The 24,155-nt window shown below is 38.0% G+C and overlaps 14 non-coding genes across 14 annotated transcripts; all 14 read left to right on the top strand.

Moving 5' to 3' along the window:
• The first annotated feature begins 1,376 nt into the window (after positions 1–1,376).
• On the top strand, positions 1,377–1,495 carry LOC136275950 (5S ribosomal RNA). Its single transcript, XR_010714458.1, has one exon. It is a non-coding gene; the product is annotated as a 5S ribosomal RNA (ribosomal RNA).
• A 1,551-nt stretch (positions 1,496–3,046) lies between these two features.
• LOC117686675 (5S ribosomal RNA) lies at positions 3,047–3,165 on the top strand. The gene has a single exon (XR_004599777.1). It is a non-coding gene; the product is annotated as a 5S ribosomal RNA (ribosomal RNA).
• A 1,551-nt stretch (positions 3,166–4,716) lies between these two features.
• On the top strand, positions 4,717–4,835 carry LOC117686679 (5S ribosomal RNA). Its single transcript, XR_004599786.1, has one exon. It is a non-coding gene; the product is annotated as a 5S ribosomal RNA (ribosomal RNA).
• Positions 4,836–6,392: 1,557 nt separating this feature from the next.
• On the top strand, positions 6,393–6,511 carry LOC136275948 (5S ribosomal RNA). The gene has a single exon (XR_010714456.1). It is a non-coding gene; the product is annotated as a 5S ribosomal RNA (ribosomal RNA).
• A 1,549-nt stretch (positions 6,512–8,060) lies between these two features.
• LOC136275947 (5S ribosomal RNA) lies at positions 8,061–8,179 on the top strand. The gene has a single exon (XR_010714455.1). It is a non-coding gene; the product is annotated as a 5S ribosomal RNA (ribosomal RNA).
• Positions 8,180–9,733: 1,554 nt separating this feature from the next.
• Positions 9,734–9,852, top strand: LOC136275946 (5S ribosomal RNA). Its single transcript, XR_010714454.1, has one exon. It is a non-coding gene; the product is annotated as a 5S ribosomal RNA (ribosomal RNA).
• Positions 9,853–11,400: 1,548 nt separating this feature from the next.
• LOC136275945 (5S ribosomal RNA) lies at positions 11,401–11,519 on the top strand. The gene has a single exon (XR_010714453.1). It is a non-coding gene; the product is annotated as a 5S ribosomal RNA (ribosomal RNA).
• Positions 11,520–13,072: 1,553 nt separating this feature from the next.
• LOC136275944 (5S ribosomal RNA) lies at positions 13,073–13,191 on the top strand. Its single transcript, XR_010714452.1, has one exon. It is a non-coding gene; the product is annotated as a 5S ribosomal RNA (ribosomal RNA).
• A 1,547-nt stretch (positions 13,192–14,738) lies between these two features.
• On the top strand, positions 14,739–14,857 carry LOC136275943 (5S ribosomal RNA). Its single transcript, XR_010714451.1, has one exon. It is a non-coding gene; the product is annotated as a 5S ribosomal RNA (ribosomal RNA).
• Positions 14,858–16,409: 1,552 nt separating this feature from the next.
• LOC136275942 (5S ribosomal RNA) lies at positions 16,410–16,528 on the top strand. The gene has a single exon (XR_010714450.1). It is a non-coding gene; the product is annotated as a 5S ribosomal RNA (ribosomal RNA).
• Positions 16,529–18,080: 1,552 nt separating this feature from the next.
• LOC117686685 (5S ribosomal RNA) lies at positions 18,081–18,199 on the top strand. Its single transcript, XR_004599789.2, has one exon. It is a non-coding gene; the product is annotated as a 5S ribosomal RNA (ribosomal RNA).
• Positions 18,200–19,753: 1,554 nt separating this feature from the next.
• LOC136275940 (5S ribosomal RNA) lies at positions 19,754–19,872 on the top strand. The gene has a single exon (XR_010714448.1). It is a non-coding gene; the product is annotated as a 5S ribosomal RNA (ribosomal RNA).
• Positions 19,873–21,430: 1,558 nt separating this feature from the next.
• LOC117686710 (5S ribosomal RNA) lies at positions 21,431–21,549 on the top strand. Its single transcript, XR_004599811.1, has one exon. It is a non-coding gene; the product is annotated as a 5S ribosomal RNA (ribosomal RNA).
• Positions 21,550–23,104: 1,555 nt separating this feature from the next.
• Positions 23,105–23,223, top strand: LOC136275939 (5S ribosomal RNA). The gene has a single exon (XR_010714447.1). It is a non-coding gene; the product is annotated as a 5S ribosomal RNA (ribosomal RNA).
• The last annotated feature ends 932 nt before the right edge of the window (positions 23,224–24,155 follow it).

Genomic DNA, 24,155 nt, shown 5'->3' with positions numbered 1-24,155 from the left:
GCAAGTAAAATAAAACATAGCGAATCAATCGCATTACAAAAAACAATGAAACGATATTTTGCCCATGTATGAATTACCTATAATTAATGATTATATTGATTATCAAATATTATATGCTTAATTAATTACCTTATACAATACACATAACCATGTATCTCAATTTTGAAGAGGCGAAATAACGGTATATTAGGGTAGATAATTGTCAGCCCAAGCTCAGCAATCATGGCACCTGGCACAGCATTTGAGACAGATAATAACTTGTTTATTCAGGCGACTCGTGTCGCCTTATGAAATGAAACGAGTTTCTCAATTAGCAATGCCACTGTGCGCTATATAGTGGGGTGCGCGAAGAGCAAGGACATCACAAATCCTACACTGCAAATCGAAAACACTTACTGCATCTTCTAGTGCTATATCCTATATCAAGATGAAAGCTATCCAAAGTACCAGTCCCAGAAGAAAGACTATGGACAAGCGTTTTTCGTTGATGGACAGCGAACGTCGCTTTAAAAGAGCATGTGAGCAGATTGTCCAACTCAACTACAAGATGTCTGACCTACAGTCCCGATACAGTAGAGCCAAGGCAGAGAATCATCGTTCCTTCAGATACAGCCTTAGACTGAGACTGGCAGTTGTTGAGGGACTCAGAAACATGTACTACGACTACGCTCACAACAAAGCACAGACAGTAGCAGACCTAAGGCGTGAAATGTTTGGAGAAGATGTACAGATCATCTCCGACGACATGTCAGACTCCGGATCAGATGAGGAGTACTGAGCGGTTACTACAGATATAACTGCAAACGGCTCTTTTTAGAGCCATGAAATTTTTTCGAAAAGATGTCTCTATACAATACAATAGAAATACAGTGTACATACCAATGAAATCAAAATAGATAAATTAATAATGGAAAAAATGAACATATATACACCAAAAACAAATTACAATAGCAACAACACATTACACTTGCATATCACACAATTGAATTTTATTTTTGTCATACAGATAAATATTATTTATCCCCCCCCCCCCCCGCCCTCTTTTCGTGTAATAGAAAGTGCCCAATGATATATCAATCCCTCTCATCATCTACAAACACAAGTTTATTCTGTCATATCATCAAATAAAAAAAAACCACAAGCCGTCTAACAAGACCCCCCCCCCCTCTTTTCACATTCGCAACAGTAGCAAGTGCGCGTTCACCCCCCCCCCCCCTTTTTACAAAACAAAGTAAACTTTTCTATATGGAGTGAGTCAGTGAGTAACATATAGCTTTTATTACACTAAAATATAAATATCTGAAACATGAAATTAAAAGAATTGAAATTTCTTTCACAACTGTATCTATATGTACGCAATATAAACCCTATCTAATGTCTACGGCCATATCACGTTGAAAGCACCGGTTCTCGTCCGATCACCGAAGTTAAGCAACGTAGAGCTTGGTTAGTACTTGGATGGGTGACCGCCTGGGAATACCAGGTGTCGTAGACTTTTTCCTTTTTCTATTTCAAATAAAAATTCATCAATTTTTTTTTATCAAAAATAATTCTCATAATTCGCCCTGCGAATAATTTTTCCAATGATCTCCAAGTCGTCATGGTCTAAGGGAGACAAGTCCGTGAAAAACGTGCGGTGAAATTTACATGCATGCGGCAGACAAGAAATAAGCAAGTAAAATAAAACATAGCGAATCAATCGCATTACAAAAAACAATGAAACGATATTTTGCCCATGTATGAATTACCTATAATTAATGATTATATTGATTATCAAATATTATATGCTTAATTAATTACCTTATACAATACACATAACCATGTATCTCAATTTTGAAGAGGCGAAATAACGGTATATTAGGGTAGATAATTGTCAGCCCAAGCTCAGCAATCATGGCACCTGGCACAGCATTTGAGACAGATAATAACTTGTTTATTCAGGCGACTCGTGTCGCCTTATGAAATGAAACGAGTTTCTCAATTAGCAATGCCACTGTGCGCTATATAGTGGGGTGCGCGAAGAGCAAGGACATCACAAATCCTACACTGCAAATCGAAAACACTTACTGCATCTTCTAGTGCTATATCCTATATCAAGATGAAAGCTATCCAAAGTACCAGTCCCAGAAGAAAGACTATGGACAAGCGTTTTTCGTTGATGGACAGCGAACGTCGCTTTAAAAGAGCATGTGAGCAGATTGTCCAACTCAACTACAAGATGTCTGACCTACAGTCCCGATACAGTAGAGCCAAGGCAGAGAATCATCGTTCCTTCAGATACAGCCTTAGACTGAGACTGGCAGTTGTTGAGGGACTCAGAAACATGTACTACGACTACGCTCACAACAAAGCACAGACAGTAGCAGACCTAAGGCGTGAAATGTTTGGAGAAGATGTACAGATCATCTCCGACGACATGTCAGACTCCGGATCAGATGAGGAGTACTGAGCGGTTACTACAGATATAACTGCAAACGGCTCTTTTTAGAGCCATGAAATTTTTTCGAAAAGATGTCTCTATACAATACAATAGAAATACAGTGTACATACCAATGAAATCAAAATAGATAAATTAATAATGGAAAAAATGAACATATATACACCAAAAACAAATTACAATAGCAACAACACATTACACTTGCATATCACACAATTGAATTTTATTTTTGTCATACAGATAAATATTATTTATCCCCCCCCCCCCCCGCCCTCTTTTCGTGTAATAGAAAGTGCCCAATGATATATCAATCCCTCTCATCATCTACAAACACAAGTTTATTCTGTCATATCATCAAATAAAAAAAAACCACAAGCCGTCTAACAAGACCCCCCCCCCTCTTTTCACATTCGCAACAGTAGCAAGTGCGCGTTCACCCCCCCCCCCCCTTTTTACAAAACAAAGTAAACTTTTCTATATGGAGTGAGTCAGTGAGTAACATATAGCTTTTATTACACTAAAATATAAATATCTGAAACATGAAATTAAAAGAATTGAAATTTCTTTCACAACTGTATCTATATGTACGCAATATAAACCCTATCTAATGTCTACGGCCATATCACGTTGAAAGCACCGGTTCTCGTCCGATCACCGAAGTTAAGCAACGTAGAGCTTGGTTAGTACTTGGATGGGTGACCGCCTGGGAATACCAGGTGTCGTAGACTTTTTCCTTTTTCTATTTCAAATAAAAATTCATCAATTTTTTTTTATCAAAAATAATTCTCATAATTCGCCCTGCGAATAATTTTTCCAATGATCTCCAAGTCGTCATGGTCTAAGGGAGACAAGTCCGTGAAAAACGTGCGGTGAAATTTACATGCATGCGGCAGACAAGAAATAAGCAAGTAAAATAAAACATAGCGAATCAATCGCATTACAAAAAACAATGAAACGATATTTTGCCCATGTATGAATTACCTATAATTAATGATTATATTGATTATCAAATATTATATGCTTAATTAATTACCTTATACAATACACATAACCATGTATCTCAATTTTGAAGAGGCGAAATAACGGTATATTAGGGTAGATAATTGTCAGCCCAAGCTCAGCAATCATGGCACCTGGCACAGCATTTGAGACAGATAATAACTTGTTTATTCAGGCGACTCGTGTCGCCTTATGAAATGAAACGAGTTTCTCAATTAGCAATGCCACTGTGCGCTATATAGTGGGGTGCGCGAAGAGCAAGGACATCACAAATCCTACACTGCAAATCGAAAACACTTACTGCATCTTCTAGTGCTATATCCTATATCAAGATGAAAGCTATCCAAAGTACCAGTCCCAGAAGAAAGACTATGGACAAGCGTTTTTCGTTGATGGACAGCGAACGTCGCTTTAAAAGAGCATGTGAGCAGATTGTCCAACTCAACTACAAGATGTCTGACCTACAGTCCCGATACAGTAGAGCCAAGGCAGAGAATCATCGTTCCTTCAGATACAGCCTTAGACTGAGACTGGCAGTTGTTGAGGGACTCAGAAACATGTACTACGACTACGCTCACAACAAAGCACAGACAGTAGCAGACCTAAGGCGTGAAATGTTTGGAGAAGATGTACAGATCATCTCCGACGACATGTCAGACTCCGGATCAGATGAGGAGTACTGAGCGGTTACTACAGATATAACTGCAAACGGCTCTTTTTAGAGCCATGAAATTTTTTCGAAAAGATGTCTCTATACAATACAATAGAAATACAGTGTACATACCAATGAAATCAAAATAGATAAATTAATAATGGAAAAAATGAACATATATACACCAAAAACAAATTACAATAGCAACAACACATTACACTTGCATATCACACAATTGAATTTTATTTTTGTCATACAGATAAATATTATTTATCCCCCCCCCCCCCGCCCTCTTTTCGTGTAATAGAAAGTGCCCAATGATATATCAATCCCTCTCATCATCTACAAACACAAGTTTATTCTGTCATATCATCAAATAAAAAAAAACCACAAGCCGTCTAACAAGACCCCCCCCCCTCTTTTCACATTCGCAACAGTAGCAAGTGCGCGTTCACCCCCCCCCCCCCCTTTTTACAAAACAAAGTAAACTTTTCTATATGGAGTGAGTCAGTGAGTAACATATAGCTTTTATTACACTAAAATATAAATATCTGAAACATGAAATTAAAAGAATTGAAATTTCTTTCACAACTGTATCTATATGTACGCAATATAAACCCTATCTAATGTCTACGGCCATATCACGTTGAAAGCACCGGTTCTCGTCCGATCACCGAAGTTAAGCAACGTAGAGCTTGGTTAGTACTTGGATGGGTGACCGCCTGGGAATACCAGGTGTCGTAGACTTTTTCCTTTTTCTATTTCAAATAAAAATTCATCAATTTTTTTTTATCAAAAATAATTCTCATAATTCGCCCTGCGAATAATTTTTCCAATGATCTCCAAGTCGTCATGGTCTAAGGGAGACAAGTCCGTGAAAAACGTGCGGTGAAATTTACATGCATGCGGCAGACAAGAAATAAGCAAGTAAAATAAAACATAGCGAATCAATCGCATTACAAAAAACAATGAAACGATATTTTGCCCATGTATGAATTACCTATAATTAATGATTATATTGATTATCAAATATTATATGCTTAATTAATTACCTTATACAATACACATAACCATGTATCTCAATTTTGAAGAGGCGAAATAACGGTATATTAGGGTAGATAATTGTCAGCCCAAGCTCAGCAATCATGGCACCTGGCACAGCATTTGAGACAGATAATAACTTGTTTATTCAGGCGACTCGTGTCGCCTTATGAAATGAAACGAGTTTCTCAATTAGCAATGCCACTGTGCGCTATATAGTGGGGTGCGCGAAGAGCAAGGACATCACAAATCCTACACTGCAAATCGAAAACACTTACTGCATCTTCTAGTGCTATATCCTATATCAAGATGAAAGCTATCCAAAGTACCAGTCCCAGAAGAAAGACTATGGACAAGCGTTTTTCGTTGATGGACAGCGAACGTCGCTTTAAAAGAGCATGTGAGCAGATTGTCCAACTCAACTACAAGATGTCTGACCTACAGTCCCGATACAGTAGAGCCAAGGCAGAGAATCATCGTTCCTTCAGATACAGCCTTAGACTGAGACTGGCAGTTGTTGAGGGACTCAGAAACATGTACTACGACTACGCTCACAACAAAGCACAGACAGTAGCAGACCTAAGGCGTGAAATGTTTGGAGAAGATGTACAGATCATCTCCGACGACATGTCAGACTCCGGATCAGATGAGGAGTACTGAGCGGTTACTACAGATATAACTGCAAACGGCTCTTTTTAGAGCCATGAAATTTTTTCGAAAAGATGTCTCTATACAATACAATAGAAATACAGTGTACATACCAATGAAATCAAAATAGATAAATTAATAATGGAAAAAATGAACATATATACACCAAAAACAAATTACAATAGCAACAACACATTACACTTGCATATCACACAATTGAATTTTATTTTTGTCATACAGATAAATATTATTTATCCCCCCCCCCCCCCCCCCGCCCTCTTTTCGTGTAATAGAAAGTGCCCAATGATATATCAATCCCTCTCATCATCTACAAACACAAGTTTATTCTGTCATATCATCAAATAAAAAAAAACCACAAGCCGTCTAACAAGACCCCCCCCCCCCCTCTTTTCACATTCGCAACAGTAGCAAGTGCGCGTTCACCCCCCCCCCCCTTTTTACAAAACAAAGTAAACTTTTCTATATGGAGTGAGTCAGTGAGTAACATATAGCTTTTATTACACTAAAATATAAATATCTGAAACATGAAATTAAAAGAATTGAAATTTCTTTCACAACTGTATCTATATGTACGCAATATAAACCCTATCTAATGTCTACGGCCATATCACGTTGAAAGCACCGGTTCTCGTCCGATCACCGAAGTTAAGCAACGTAGAGCTTGGTTAGTACTTGGATGGGTGACCGCCTGGGAATACCAGGTGTCGTAGACTTTTTCCTTTTTCTATTTCAAATAAAAATTCATCAATTTTTTTTTATCAAAAATAATTCTCATAATTCGCCCTGCGAATAATTTTTCCAATGATCTCCAAGTCGTCATGGTCTAAGGGAGACAAGTCCGTGAAAAACGTGCGGTGAAATTTACATGCATGCGGCAGACAAGAAATAAGCAAGTAAAATAAAACATAGCGAATCAATCGCATTACAAAAAACAATGAAACGATATTTTGCCCATGTATGAATTACCTATAATTAATGATTATATTGATTATCAAATATTATATGCTTAATTAATTACCTTATACAATACACATAACCATGTATCTCAATTTTGAAGAGGCGAAATAACGGTATATTAGGGTAGATAATTGTCAGCCCAAGCTCAGCAATCATGGCACCTGGCACAGCATTTGAGACAGATAATAACTTGTTTATTCAGGCGACTCGTGTCGCCTTATGAAATGAAACGAGTTTCTTAATTAGCAATGCCACTGTGCGCTATATAGTGGGGTGCGCGAAGAGCAAGGACATCACAAATCCTACACTGCAAATCGAAAACACTTACTGCATCTTCTAGTGCTATATCCTATATCAAGATGAAAGCTATCCAAAGTACCAGTCCCAGAAGAAAGACTATGGACAAGCGTTTTTCGTTGATGGACAGCGAACGTCGCTTTAAAAGAGCATGTGAGCAGATTGTCCAACTCAACTACAAGATGTCTGACCTACAGTCCCGATACAGTAGAGCCAAGGCAGAGAATCATCGTTCCTTCAGATACAGCCTTAGACTGAGACTGGCAGTTGTTGAGGGACTCAGAAACATGTACTACGACTACGCTCACAACAAAGCACAGACAGTAGCAGACCTAAGGCGTGAAATGTTTGGAGAAGATGTACAGATCATCTCCGACGACATGTCAGACTCCGGATCAGATGAGGAGTACTGAGCGGTTACTACAGATATAACTGCAAACGGCTCTTTTTAGAGCCATGAAATTTTTTCGAAAAGATGTCTCTATACAATACAATAGAAATACAGTGTACATACCAATGAAATCAAAATAGATAAATTAATAATGGAAAAAATGAACATATATACACCAAAAACAAATTACAATAGCAACAACACATTACACTTGCATATCACACAATTGAATTTTATTTTTGTCATACAGATAAATATTATTTATCCCCCCCCCCCCCGCCCTCTTTTCGTGTAATAGAAAGTGCCCAATGATATATCAATCCCTCTCATCATCTACAAACACAAGTTTATTCTGTCATATCATCAAATAAAAAAAAACCACAAGCCGTCTAACAAGACCCCCCCCCCTCTTTTCACATTCGCAACAGTAGCAAGTGCGCGTTCACCCCCCCCCCCCTTTTTACAAAACAAAGTAAACTTTTCTATATGGAGTGAGTCAGTGAGTAACATATAGCTTTTATTACACTAAAATATAAATATCTGAAACATGAAATTAAAAGAATTGAAATTTCTTTCACAACTGTATCTATATGTACGCAATATAAACCCTATCTAATGTCTACGGCCATATCACGTTGAAAGCACCGGTTCTCGTCCGATCACCGAAGTTAAGCAACGTAGAGCTTGGTTAGTACTTGGATGGGTGACCGCCTGGGAATACCAGGTGTCGTAGACTTTTTCCTTTTTCTATTTCAAATAAAAATTCATCAATTTTTTTTTATCAAAAATAATTCTCATAATTCGCCCTGCGAATAATTTTTCCAATGATCTCCAAGTCGTCATGGTCTAAGGGAGACAAGTCCGTGAAAAACGTGCGGTGAAATTTACATGCATGCGGCAGACAAGAAATAAGCAAGTAAAATAAAACATAGCGAATCAATCACATTACAAAAAACAATGAAACGATATTTTGCCCATGTATGAATTACCTATAATTAATGATTATATTGATTATCAAATATTATATGCTTAATTAATTACCTTATACAATACACATAACCATGTATCTCAATTTTGAAGAGGCGAAATAACGGTATATTAGGGTAGATAATTGTCAGCCCAAGCTCAGCAATCATGGCACCTGGCACAGCATTTGAGACAGATAATAACTTGTTTATTCAGGCGACTCGTGTCGCCTTATGAAATGAAACGAGTTTCTCAATTAGCAATGCCACTGTGCGCTATATAGTGGGGTGCGCGAAGAGCAAGGACATCACAAATCCTACACTGCAAATCGAAAACACTTACTGCATCTTCTAGTGCTATATCCTATATCAAGATGAAAGCTATCCAAAGTACCAGTCCCAGAAGAAAGACTATGGACAAGCGTTTTTCGTTGATGGACAGCGAACGTCGCTTTAAAAGAGCATGTGAGCAGATTGTCCAACTCAACTACAAGATGTCTGACCTACAGTCCCGATACAGTAGAGCCAAGGCAGAGAATCATCGTTCCTTCAGATACAGCCTTAGACTGAGACTGGCAGTTGTTGAGGGACTCAGAAACATGTACTACGACTACGCTCACAACAAAGCACAGACAGTAGCAGACCTAAGGCGTGAAATGTTTGGAGAAGATGTACAGATCATCTCCGACGACATGTCAGACTCCGGATCAGATGAGGAGTACTGAGCGGTTACTACAGATATAACTGCAAACGGCTCTTTTTAGAGCCATGAAATTTTTTCGAAAAGATGTCTCTATACAATACAATAGAAATACAGTGTACATACCAATGAAATCAAAATAGATAAATTAATAATGGAAAAAATGAACATATATACACCAAAAACAAATTACAATAGCAACAACACATTACACTTGCATATCACACAATTGAATTTTATTTTTGTCATACAGATAAATATTATTTATCCCCCCCCCCCCCCCCGCCCTCTTTTCGTGTAATAGAAAGTGCCCAATGATATATCAATCCCTCTCATCATCTACAAACACAAGTTTATTCTGTCATATCATCAAATAAAAAAAAACCACAAGCCGTCTAACAAGACCCCCCCCCCCTCTTTTCACATTCGCAACAGTAGCAAGTGCGCGTTCACCCCCCCCCCCCCTTTTTACAAAACAAAGTAAACTTTTCTATATGGAGTGAGTCAGTGAGTAACATATAGCTTTTATTACACTAAAATATAAATATCTGAAACATGAAATTAAAAGAATTGAAATTTCTTTCACAACTGTATCTATATGTACGCAATATAAACCCTATCTAATGTCTACGGCCATATCACGTTGAAAGCACCGGTTCTCGTCCGATCACCGAAGTTAAGCAACGTAGAGCTTGGTTAGTACTTGGATGGGTGACCGCCTGGGAATACCAGGTGTCGTAGACTTTTTCCTTTTTCTATTTCAAATAAAAATTCATCAATTTTTTTTTATCAAAAATAATTCTCATAATTCGCCCTGCGAATAATTTTTCCAATGATCTCCAAGTCGTCATGGTCTAAGGGAGACAAGTCCGTGAAAAACGTGCGGTGAAATTTACATGCATGCGGCAGACAAGAAATAAGCAAGTAAAATAAAACATAGCGAATCAATCGCATTACAAAAAACAATGAAACGATATTTTGCCCATGTATGAATTACCTATAATTAATGATTATATTGATTATCAAATATTATATGCTTAATTAATTACCTTATACAATACACATAACCATGTATCTCAATTTTGAAGAGGCGAAATAACGGTATATTAGGGTAGATAATTGTCAGCCCAAGCTCAGCAATCATGGCACCTGGCACAGCATTTGAGACAGATAATAACTTGTTTATTCAGGCGACTCGTGTCGCCTTATGAAATGAAACGAGTTTCTCAATTAGCAATGCCACTGTGCGCTATATAGTGGGGTGCGCGAAGAGCAAGGACATCACAAATCCTACACTGCAAATCGAAAACACTTACTGCATCTTCTAGTGCTATATCCTATATCAAGATGAAAGCTATCCAAAGTACCAGTCCCAGAAGAAAGACTATGGACAAGCGTTTTTCGTTGATGGACAGCGAACGTCGCTTTAAAAGAGCATGTGAGCAGATTGTCCAACTCAACTACAAGATGTCTGACCTACAGTCCCGATACAGTAGAGCCAAGGCAGAGAATCATCGTTCCTTCAGATACAGCCTTAGACTGAGACTGGCAGTTGTTGAGGGACTCAGAAACATGTACTACGACTACGCTCACAACAAAGCACAGACAGTAGCAGACCTAAGGCGTGAAATGTTTGGAGAAGATGTACAGATCATCTCCGACGACATGTCAGACTCCGGATCAGATGAGGAGTACTGAGCGGTTACTACAGATATAACTGCAAACGGCTCTTTTTAGAGCCATGAAATTTTTTCGAAAAGATGTCTCTATACAATACAATAGAAATACAGTGTACATACCAATGAAATCAAAATAGATAAATTAATAATGGAAAAAATGAACATATATACACCAAAAACAAATTACAATAGCAACAACACATTACACTTGCATATCACACAATTGAATTTTATTTTTGTCATACAGATAAATATTATTTATCCCCCCCCCCCCCGCCCTCTTTTCGTGTAATAGAAAGTGCCCAATGATATATCAATCCCTCTCATCATCTACAAACACAAGTTTATTCTGTCATATCATCAAATAAAAAAAAACCACAAGCCGTCTAACAAGACCCCCCCCCCTCTTTTCACATTCGCAACAGTAGCAAGTGCGCGTTCACCCCCCCCCCCTTTTTACAAAACAAAGTAAACTTTTCTATATGGAGTGAGTCAGTGAGTAACATATAGCTTTTATTACACTAAAATATAAATATCTGAAACATGAAATTAAAAGAATTGAAATTTCTTTCACAACTGTATCTATATGTACGCAATATAAACCCTATCTAATGTCTACGGCCATATCACGTTGAAAGCACCGGTTCTCGTCCGATCACCGAAGTTAAGCAACGTAGAGCTTGGTTAGTACTTGGATGGGTGACCGCCTGGGAATACCAGGTGTCGTAGACTTTTTCCTTTTTCTATTTCAAATAAAAATTCATCAATTTTTTTTTATCAAAAATAATTCTCATAATTCGCCCTGCGAATAATTTTTCCAATGATCTCCAAGTCGTCATGGTCTAAGGGAGACAAGTCCGTGAAAAACGTGCGGTGAAATTTACATGCATGCGGCAGACAAGAAATAAGCAAGTAAAATAAAACATAGCGAATCAATCGCATTACAAAAAACAATGAAACGATATTTTGCCCATGTATGAATTACCTATAATTAATGATTATATTGATTATCAAATATTATATGCTTAATTAATTACCTTATACAATACACATAACCATGTATCTCAATTTTGAAGAGGCGAAATAACGGTATATTAGGGTAGATAATTGTCAGCCCAAGCTCAGCAATCATGGCACCTGGCACAGCATTTGAGACAGATAATAACTTGTTTATTCAGGCGACTCGTGTCGCCTTATGAAATGAAACGAGTTTCTCAATTAGCAATGCCACTGTGCGCTATATAGTGGGGTGCGCGAAGAGCAAGGACATCACAAATCCTACACTGCAAATCGAAAACACTTACTGCATCTTCTAGTGCTATATCCTATATCAAGATGAAAGCTATCCAAAGTACCAGTCCCAGAAGAAAGACTATGGACAAGCGTTTTTCGTTGATGGACAGCGAACGTCGCTTTAAAAGAGCATGTGAGCAGATTGTCCAACTCAACTACAAGATGTCTGACCTACAGTCCCGATACAGTAGAGCCAAGGCAGAGAATCATCGTTCCTTCAGATACAGCCTTAGACTGAGACTGGCAGTTGTTGAGGGACTCAGAAACATGTACTACGACTACGCTCACAACAAAGCACAGACAGTAGCAGACCTAAGGCGTGAAATGTTTGGAGAAGATGTACAGATCATCTCCGACGACATGTCAGACTCCGGATCAGATGAGGAGTACTGAGCGGTTACTACAGATATAACTGCAAACGGCTCTTTTTAGAGCCATGAAATTTTTTCGAAAAGATGTCTCTATACAATACAATAGAAATACAGTGTACATACCAATGAAATCAAAATAGATAAATTAATAATGGAAAAAATGAACATATATACACCAAAAACAAATTACAATAGCAACAACACATTACACTTGCATATCACACAATTGAATTTTATTTTTGTCATACAGATAAATATTATTTATCCCCCCCCCCCCCCCCCGCCCTCTTTTCGTGTAATAGAAAGTGCCCAATGATATATCAATCCCTCTCATCATCTACAAACACAAGTTTATTCTGTCATATCATCAAATAAAAAAAAACCACAAGCCGTCTAACAAGACCCCCCCCCCCTCTTTTCACATTCGCAACAGTAGCAAGTGCGCGTTCACCCCCCCCCCCTTTTTACAAAACAAAGTAAACTTTTCTATATGGAGTGAGTCAGTGAGTAACATATAGCTTTTATTACACTAAAATATAAATATCTGAAACATGAAATTAAAAGAATTGAAATTTCTTTCACAACTGTATCTATATGTACGCAATATAAACCCTATCTAATGTCTACGGCCATATCACGTTGAAAGCACCGGTTCTCGTCCGATCACCGAAGTTAAGCAACGTAGAGCTTGGTTAGTACTTGGATGGGTGACCGCCTGGGAATACCAGGTGTCGTAGACTTTTTCCTTTTTCTATTTCAAATAAAAATTCATCAATTTTTTTTTATCAAAAATAATTCTCATAATTCGCCCTGCGAATAATTTTTCCAATGATCTCCAAGTCGTCATGGTCTAAGGGAGACAAGTCCGTGAAAAACGTGCGGTGAAATTTACATGCATGCGGCAGACAAGAAATAAGCAAGTAAAATAAAACATAGCGAATCAATCGCATTACAAAAAACAATGAAACGATATTTTGCCCATGTATGAATTACCTATAATTAATGATTATATTGATTATCAAATATTATATGCTTAATTAATTACCTTATACAATACACATAACCATGTATCTCAATTTTGAAGAGGCGAAATAACGGTATATTAGGGTAGATAATTGTCAGCCCAAGCTCAGCAATCATGGCACCTGGCACAGCATTTGAGACAGATAATAACTTGTTTATTCAGGCGACTCGTGTCGCCTTATGAAATGAAACGAGTTTCTCAATTAGCAATGCCACTGTGCGCTATATAGTGGGGTGCGCGAAGAGCAAGGACATCACAAATCCTACACTGCAAATCGAAAACACTTACTGCATCTTCTAGTGCTATATCCTATATCAAGATGAAAGCTATCCAAAGTACCAGTCCCAGAAGAAAGACTATGGACAAGCGTTTTTCGTTGATGGACAGCGAACGTCGCTTTAAAAGAGCATGTGAGCAGATTGTCCAACTCAACTACAAGATGTCTGACCTACAGTCCCGATACAGTAGAGCCAAGGCAGAGAATCATCGTTCCTTCAGATACAGCCTTAGACTGAGACTGGCAGTTGTTGAGGGACTCAGAAACATGTACTACGACTACGCTCACAACAAAGCACAGACAGTAGCAGACCTAAGGCGTGAAATGTTTGGAGAAGATGTACAGATCATCCCCGACGACATGTCAGACTCCGGATCAGATGAGGAGTACTGAGCGGTTACTACAGATATAACTGCAAACGGCTCTTTTTAGAGCCATGAAATTTTTTCGAAAAGATGTCTCTATACAATACAATAGAAATACAGTGTACATACCAATGAAATCAAAATAGATAAATTAATAATGGAAAAAATGAACATATATACACCAAAAACAAATTACAATAGCAACAACACATTACACTTGCATATCACACAATTGAATTTTATTTTTGTCATACAGATAAATATTATTTATCCCCCCCCCCCCCGCCCTCTTTTCGTGTAATAGAAAGTGCCCAATGATATATCAATCCCTCTCATCATCTACAAACACAAGTTTATTCTGTCATATCATCAAATAAAAAAAAACCACAAGCCGTCTAACAAGACCCCCCCCCTCTTTTCACATTCGCAACAGTAGCAAGTGCGCGTTCACCCCCCCCCCCTTTTTACAAAACAAAGTAAACTTTTCTATATGGAGTGAGTCAGTGAGTAACATATAGCTTTTATTACACTAAAATATAAATATCTGAAACATGAAATTAAAAGAATTGAAATTTCTTTCACAACTGTATCTATATGTACGCAATATAAACCCTATCTAATGTCTACGGCCATATCACGTTGAAAGCACCGGTTCTCGTCCGATCACCGAAGTTAAGCAACGTAGAGCTTGGTTAGTACTTGGATGGGTGACCGCCTGGGAATACCAGGTGTCGTAGACTTTTTCCTTTTTCTATTTCAAATAAAAATTCATCAATTTTTTTTTATCAAAAATAATTCTCATAATTCGCCCTGCGAATAAATTTTCCAATGATCTCCAAGTCGTCATGGTCTAAGGGAGACAAGTCCGTGAAAAACGTGCGGTGAAATTTACATGCATGCGGCAGACAAGAAATAAGCAAGTAAAATAAAACATAGCGAATCAATCGCATTACAAAAAACAATGAAACGATATTTTGCCCATGTATGAATTACCTATAATTAATGATTATATTGATTATCAAATATTATATGCTTAATTAATTACCTTATACAATACACATAACCATGTATCTCAATTTTGAAGAGGCGAAATAACGGTATATTAGGGTAGATAATTGTCAGCCCAAGCTCAGCAATCATGGCACCTGGCACAGCATTTGAGACAGATAATAACTTGTTTATTCAGGCGACTCGTGTCGCCTTATGAAATGAAACGAGTTTCTCAATTAGCAATGCCACTGTGCGCTATATAGTGGGGTGCGCGAAGAGCAAGGACATCACAAATCCTACACTGCAAATCGAAAACACTTACTGCATCTTCTAGTGCTATATCCTATATCAAGATGAAAGCTATCCAAAGTACCAGTCCCAGAAGAAAGACTATGGACAAGCGTTTTTCGTTGATGGACAGCGAACGTCGCTTTAAAAGAGCATGTGAGCAGATTGTCCAACTCAACTACAAGATGTCTGACCTACAGTCCCGATACAGTAGAGCCAAGGCAGAGAATCATCGTTCCTTCAGATACAGCCTTAGACTGAGACTGGCAGTTGTTGAGGGACTCAGAAACATGTACTACGACTACGCTCACAACAAAGCACAGACAGTAGCAGACCTAAGGCGTGAAATGTTTGGAGAAGATGTACAGATCATCCCCGACGACATGTCAGACTCCGGATCAGATGAGGAGTACTGAGCGGTTACTACAGATATAACTGCAAACGGCTCTTTTTAGAGCCATGAAATTTTTTCGAAAAGATGTCTCTATACAATACAATAGAAATACAGTGTACATACCAATGAAATCAAAATAGATAAATTAATAATGGAAAAAATGAACATATATACACCAAAAACAAATTACAATAGCAACAACACATTACACTTGCATATCACACAATTGAATTTTATTTTTGTCATACAGATAAATATTATTTATCCCCCCCCCCCCCCGCCCTCTTTTCGTGTAATAGAAAGTGCCCAATGATATATCAATCCCTCTCATCATCTACAAACACAAGTTTATTCTGTCATATCATCAAATAAAAAAAAACCACAAGCCGTCTAACAAGACCCCCCCCCCCTCTTTTCACATTCGCAACAGTAGCAAGTGCGCGTTCACCCCCCCCCCCCCTTTTTACAAAACAAAGTAAACTTTTCTATATGGAGTGAGTCAGTGAGTAACATATAGCTTTTATTACACTAAAATATAAATATCTGAAACATGAAATTAAAAGAATTGAAATTTCTTTCACAACTGTATCTATATGTACGCAATATAAACCCTATCTAATGTCTACGGCCATATCACGTTGAAAGCACCGGTTCTCGTCCGATCACCGAAGTTAAGCAACGTAGAGCTTGGTTAGTACTTGGATGGGTGACCGCCTGGGAATACCAGGTGTCGTAGACTTTTTCCTTTTTCTATTTCAAATAAAAATTCATCAATTTTTTTTTATCAAAAATAATTCTCATAATTCGCCCTGCGAATAAATTTTCCAATGATCTCCAAGTCGTCATGGTCTAAGGGAGACAAGTCCGTGAAAAACGTGCGGTGAAATTTACATGCATGCGGCAGACAAGAAATAAGCAAGTAAAATAAAACATAGCGAATCAATCGCATTACAAAAAACAATGAAACGATATTTTGCCCATGTATGAATTACCTATAATTAATGATTATATTGATTATCAAATATTATATGCTTAATTAATTACCTTATACAATACACATAACCATGTATCTCAATTTTGAAGAGGCGAAATAACGGTATATTAGGGTAGATAATTGTCAGCCCAAGCTCAGCAATCATGGCACCTGGCACAGCATTTGAGACAGATAATAACTTGTTTATTCAGGCGACTCGTGTCGCCTTATGAAATGAAACGAGTTTCTCAATTAGCAATGCCACTGTGCGCTATATAGTGGGGTGCGCGAAGAGCAAGGACATCACAAATCCTACACTGCAAATCGAAAACACTTACTGCATCTTCTAGTGCTATATCCTATATCAAGATGAAAGCTATCCAAAGTACCAGTCCCAGAAGAAAGACTATGGACAAGCGTTTTTCGTTGATGGACAGCGAACGTCGCTTTAAAAGAGCATGTGAGCAGATTGTCCAACTCAACTACAAGATGTCTGACCTACAGTCCCGATACAGTAGAGCCAAGGCAGAGAATCATCGTTCCTTCAGATACAGCCTTAGACTGAGACTGGCAGTTGTTGAGGGACTCAGAAACATGTACTACGACTACGCTCACAACAAAGCACAGACAGTAGCAGACCTAAGGCGTGAAATGTTTGGAGAAGATGTACAGATCATCTCCGACGACATGTCAGACTCCGGATCAGATGAGGAGTACTGAGCGGTTACTACAGATATAACTGCAAACGGCTCTTTTTAGAGCCATGAAATTTTTTCGAAAAGATGTCTCTATACAATACAATAGAAATACAGTGTACATACCAATGAAATCAAAATAGATAAATTAATAATGGAAAAAATGAACATATATACACCAAAAACAAATTACAATAGCAACAACACATTACACTTGCATATCACACAATTGAATTTTATTTTTGTCATACAGATAAATATTATTTATCCCCCCCCCCCCCCCGCCCTCTTTTCGTGTAATAGAAAGTGCCCAATGATATATCAATCCCTCTCATCATCTACAAACACAAGTTTATTCTGTCATATCATCAAATAAAAAAAAACCACAAGCCGTCTAACAAGACCCCCCCCCCCTCTTTTCACATTCGCAACAGTAGCAAGTGCGCGTTCACCCCCCCCCCCCTTTTTACAAAACAAAGTAAACTTTTCTATATGGAGTGAGTCAGTGAGTAACATATAGCTTTTATTACACTAAAATATAAATATCTGAAACATGAAATTAAAAGAATTGAAATTTCTTTCACAACTGTATCTATATGTACGCAATATAAACCCTATCTAATGTCTACGGCCATATCACGTTGAAAGCACCGGTTCTCGTCCGATCACCGAAGTTAAGCAACGTAGAGCTTGGTTAGTACTTGGATGGGTGACCGCCTGGGAATACCAGGTGTCGTAGACTTTTTCCTTTTTCTATTTCAAATAAAAATTCATCAATTTTTTTTTATCAAAAATAATTCTCATAATTCGCCCTGCGAATAAATTTTCCAATGATCTCCAAGTCGTCATGGTCTAAGGGAGACAAGTCCGTGAAAAACGTGCGGTGAAATTTACATGCATGCGGCAGACAAGAAATAAGCAAGTAAAATAAAACATAGCGAATCAATCGCATTACAAAAAACAATGAAACGATATTTTGCCCATGTATGAATTACCTATAATTAATGATTATATTGATTATCAAATATTATATGCTTAATTAATTACCTTATACAATACACATAACCATGTATCTCAATTTTGAAGAGGCGAAATAACGGTATATTAGGGTAGATAATTGTCAGCCCAAGCTCAGCAATCATGGCACCTGGCACAGCCTTTGAGACAGATAATAACTTGTTTATTCAGGCGACTCGTGTCGCCTTATGAAATGAAACGAGTTTCTCAATTAGCAATGCCACTGTGCGCTATATAGTGGGGTGCGCGAAGAGCAAGGACATCACAAATCCTACACTGCAAATCGAAAACACTTACTGCATCTTCTAGTGCTATATCCTATATCAAGATGAAAGCTATCCAAAGTACCAGTCCCAGAAGAAAGACTATGGACAAGCGTTTTTCGTTGATGGACAGCGAACGTCGCTTTAAAAGAGCATGTGAGCAGATTGTCCAACTCAACTACAAGATGTCTGACCTACAGTCCCGATACAGTAGAGCCAAGGCAGAGAATCATCGTTCCTTCAGATACAGCCTTAGACTGAGACTGGCAGTTGTTGAGGGACTCAGAAACATGTACTACGACTACGCTCACAACAAAGCACAGACAGTAGCAGACCTAAGGCGTGAAATGTTTGGAGAAGATGTACAGATCATCTCCGACGACATGTCAGACTCCGGATCAGATGAGGAGTACTGAGCGGTTACTACAGATATAACTGCAAACGGCTCTTTTTAGAGCCATGAAATTTTTTCGAAAAGATGTCTCTATACAATACAATAGAAATACAGTGTACATACCAATGAAATCAAAATAGATAAATTAATAATGGAAAAAATGAACATATATACACCAAAAACAAATTACAATAGCAACAACACATTACACTTGCATATCACACAATTGAATTTTATTTTTGTCATACAGATAAATATTATTTATCCCCCCCCCCCCCCCGCCCTCTTTTCGTGTAATAGAAAGTGCCCAATGATATATCAATCCCTCTCATCATCTACAAACACAAGTTTATTCTGTCATATCATCAAATAAAAAAAAACCACAAGCCGTCTAACAAGACCCCCCCCCCCCCTCTTTTCACATTCGCAACAGTAGCAAGTGCGCGTTCACCCCCCCCCCCCTTTTTACAAAACAAAGTAAACTTTTCTATATGGAGTGAGTCAGTGAGTAACATATAGCTTTTATTACACTAAAATATAAATATCTGAAACATGAAATTAAAAGAATTGAAATTTCTTTCACAACTGTATCTATATGTACGCAATATAAACCCTATCTAATGTCTACGGCCATATCACGTTGAAAGCACCGGTTCTCGTCCGATCACCGAAGTTAAGCAACGTAGAGCTTGGTTAGTACTTGGATGGGTGACCGCCTGGGAATACCAGGTGTCGTAGACTTTTTCCTTTTTCTATTTCAAATAAAAATTCATCAATTTTTTTTTATCAAAAATAATTCTCATAATTCGCCCTGCGAATAAATTTTCCAATGATCTCCAAGTCGTCATGGTCTAAGGGAGACAAGTCCGTGAAAAACGTGCGGTGAAATTTACATGCATGCGGCAGACAAGAAATAAGCAAGTAAAATAAAACATAGCGAATCAATCGCATTACAAAAAACAATGAAACGATATTTTGCCCATGTATGAATTACCTATAATTAATGATTATATTGATTATCAAATATTATATGCTTAATTAATTACCTTATACAATACACATAACCATGTATCTCAATTTTGAAGAGGCGAAATAACGGTATATTAGGGTAGATAATTGTCAGCCCAAGCTCAGCAATCATGGCACCTGGCACAGCATTTGAGACAGATAATAACTTGTTTATTCAGGCGACTCGTGTCGCCTTATGAAATGAAACGAGTTTCTCAATTAGCAATGCCACTGTGCGCTATATAGTGGGGTGCGCGAAGAGCAAGGACATCACAAATCCTACACTGCAAATCGAAAACACTTACTGCATCTTCTAGTGCTATATCCTATATCAAGATGAAAGCTATCCAAAGTACCAGTCCCAGAAGAAAGACTATGGACAAGCGTTTTTCGTTGATGGACAGCGAACGTCGCTTTAAAAGAGCATGTGAGCAGATTGTCCAACTCAACTACAAGATGTCTGACCTACAGTCCCGATACAGTAGAGCCAAGGCAGAGAATCATCGTTCCTTCAGATACAGCCTTAGACTGAGACTGGCAGTTGTTGAGGGACTCAGAAACATGTACTACGACTACGCTCACAACAAAGCACAGACAGTAGCAGACCTAAGGCGTGAAATGTTTGGAGAAGATGTACAGATCATCCCCGACGACATGTCAGACTCCGGATCAGATGAGGAGTACTGAGCGGTTACTACAGATATAACTGCAAACGGCTCTTTTTAGAGCCATGAAATTTTTTCGAAAAGATGTCTCTATACAATACAATAGAAATACAGTGTACATACCAATGAAATCAAAATAGATAAATTAATAATGGAAAAAATGAACATATATACACCAAAAACAAATTACAATAGCAACAACACATTACACTTGCATATCACACAATTGAATTTTATTTTTGTCATACAGATAAATATTATTTATCCCCCCCCCCCCCCCCCCCCCGCCCTCTTTTCGTGTAATAGAAAGTGCCCAATGATATATCAATCCCTCTCATCATCTACAAACACAAGTTTATTCTGTCATATCATCAAATAAAAAAAAAACCACAAGCCGTCTAACAAGACCCCCCCCCTCTTTTCACATTCGCAACAGTAGCAAGTGCGCGTTCACCCCCCCCCCCCCTTTTTACAAAACAAAGTAAACTTTTCTATATGGAGTGAGTCAGTGAGTAACATATAGCTTTTATTACACTAAAATATAAATATCTGAAACATGAAATTAAAAGAATTGAAATTTCTTTCACAACTGTATCTATATGTACGCAATATAAACCCTATCTAATGTCTACGGCCATATCACGTTGAAAGCACCGGTTCTCGTCCGATCACCGAAGTTAAGCAACGTAGAGCTTGGTTAGTACTTGGATGGGTGACCGCCTGGGAATACCAGGTGTCGTAGACTTTTTCCTTTTTCTATTTCAAATAAAAATTCATCAATTTTTTTTTATCAAAAATAATTCTCATAATTCGCCCTGCGAATAAATTTTCCAATGATCTCCAAGTCGTCATGGTCTAAGGGAGACAAGTCCGTGAAAAACGTGCGGTGAAATTTACATGCATGCGGCAGACAAGAAATAAGCAAGTAAAATAAAACATAGCGAATCAATCGCATTACAAAAAACAATGAAACGATATTTTGCCCATGTATGAATTACCTATAATTAATGATTATATTGATTATCAAATATTATATGCTTAATTAATTACCTTATACAATACACATAACCATGTATCTCAATTTTGAAGAGGCGAAATAACGGTATATTAGGGTAGATAATTGTCAGCCCAAGCTCAGCAATCATGGCACCTGGCACAGCATTTGAGACAGATAATAACTTGTTTATTCAGGCGACTCGTGTCGCCTTATGAAATGAAACGAGTTTCTCAATTAGCAATGCCACTGTGCGCTATATAGTGGGGTGCGCGAAGAGCAAGGACATCACAAATCCTACACTGCAAATCGAAAACACTTACTGCATCTTCTAGTGCTATATCCTATATCAAGATGAAAGCTATCCAAAGTACCAGTCCCAGAAGAAAGACTATGGACAAGCGTTTTTCGTTGATGGACAGCGAACGTCGCTTTAAAAGAGCATGTGAGCAGATTGTCCAACTCAACTACAAGATGTCTGACCTACAGTCCCGATACAGTAGAGCCAAGGCAGAGAATCATCGTTCCTTCAGATACAGCCTTAGACTGAGACTGGCAGTTGTTGAGGGACTCAGAAACATGTACTACGACTACGCTCACAACAAAGCACAGACAGTAGCAGACCTAAGGCGTGAAATGTTTGGAGAAGATGTACAGATCATCCCCGACGACATGTCAGACTCCGGATCAGATGAGGAGTACTGAGCGGTTACTACAGATATAACTGCAAACGGCTCTTTTTAGAGCCATGAAATTTTTTCGAAAAGATGTCTCTATACAATACAATAGAAATACAGTGTACATACCAATGAAATCAAAATAGATAAATTAATAATGGAAAAAATGAACATATATACACCAAAAACAAATTACAATAGCAACAACACATTACACTTGCATATCACACAATTGAATTTTATTTTTGTCATACAGATAAATATTATTTATCCCCCCCCCCCCCCCCGCCCTCTTTTCGTGTAATAGAAAGTGCCCAATGATATATCAATCCCTCTCATCATCTACAAACACAAGTTTATTCTGTCATATCATCAAATAAAAAAAAACCACAAGCCGTCTAACAAGACCCCCCCCCCCTCTTTTCACATTCGCAACAGTAGCAAGTGCGCGTTCACCCCCCCCCCCCCCTTTTTACAAAACAAAGTAAACTTTTCTATATGGAGTGAGTCAGTGAGTAACATATAGCTTTTATTACACTAAAATATAAATATCTGAAACATGAAATTAAAAGAATTGAAATTTCTTTCACAACTGTATCTATATGTACGCAATATAAACCCTATCTAATGTCTACGGCCATATCACGTTGAAAGCACCGGTTCTCGTCCGATCACCGAAGTTAAGCAACGTAGAGCTTGGTTAGTACTTGGATGGGTGACCGCCTGGGAATACCAGGTGTCGTAGACTTTTTCCTTTTTCTATTTCAAATAAAAATTCATCAATTTTTTTTTATCAAAAATAATTCTCATAATTCGCCCTGCGAATAAATTTTCCAATGATCTCCAAGTCGTCATGGTCTAAGGGAGACAAGTCCGTGAAAAACGTGCGGTGAAATTTACATGCATGCGGCAGACAAGAAATAAGCAAGTAAAATAAAACATAGCGAATCAATCGCATTACAAAAAACAATGAAACGATATTTTGCCCATGTATGAATTACCTATAATTAATGATTATATTGATTATCAAATATTATATGCTTAATTAATTACCTTATACAATACACATAACCATGTATCTCAATTTTGAAGAGGCGAAATAACGGTATATTAGGGTAGATAATTGTCAGCCCAAGCTCAGCAATCATGGCACCTGGCACAGCATTTGAGACAGATAATAACTTGTTTATTCAGGCGACTCGTGTCGCCTTATGAAATGAAACGAGTTTCTCAATTAGCAATGCCACTGTGCGCTATATAGTGGGGTGCGCGAAGAGCAAGGACATCACAAATCCTACACTGCAAATCGAAAACACTTACTGCATCTTCTAGTGCTATATCCTATATCAAGATGAAAGCTATCCAAAGTACCAGTCCCAGAAGAAAGACTATGGACAAGCGTTTTTCGTTGATGGACAGCGAACGTCGCTTTAAAAGAGCATGTGAGCAGATTGTCCAACTCAACTACAAGATGTCTGACCTACAGTCCCGATACAGTAGAGCCAAGGCAGAGAATCATCGTTCCTTCAGATACAGCCTTAGACTGAGACTGGCAGTTGTTGAGGGACTCAGAAACATGTACTACGACTACGCTCACAACAAAGCACAGACAGTAGCAGACCTAAGGCGTGAAATGTTTGGAGAAGATGTACAGATCATCTCCGACGACATGTCAGACTC

The sequence above is a fragment of the Magallana gigas genome, chromosome 5 (assembly GCF_963853765.1).
Source record: "Magallana gigas chromosome 5, xbMagGiga1.1, whole genome shotgun sequence".
Lineage (NCBI taxonomy): Eukaryota > Metazoa > Mollusca > Bivalvia > Ostreida > Ostreidae > Magallana > Magallana gigas.
This window is presented reverse-complemented; position numbering and strand designations above follow the sequence as displayed.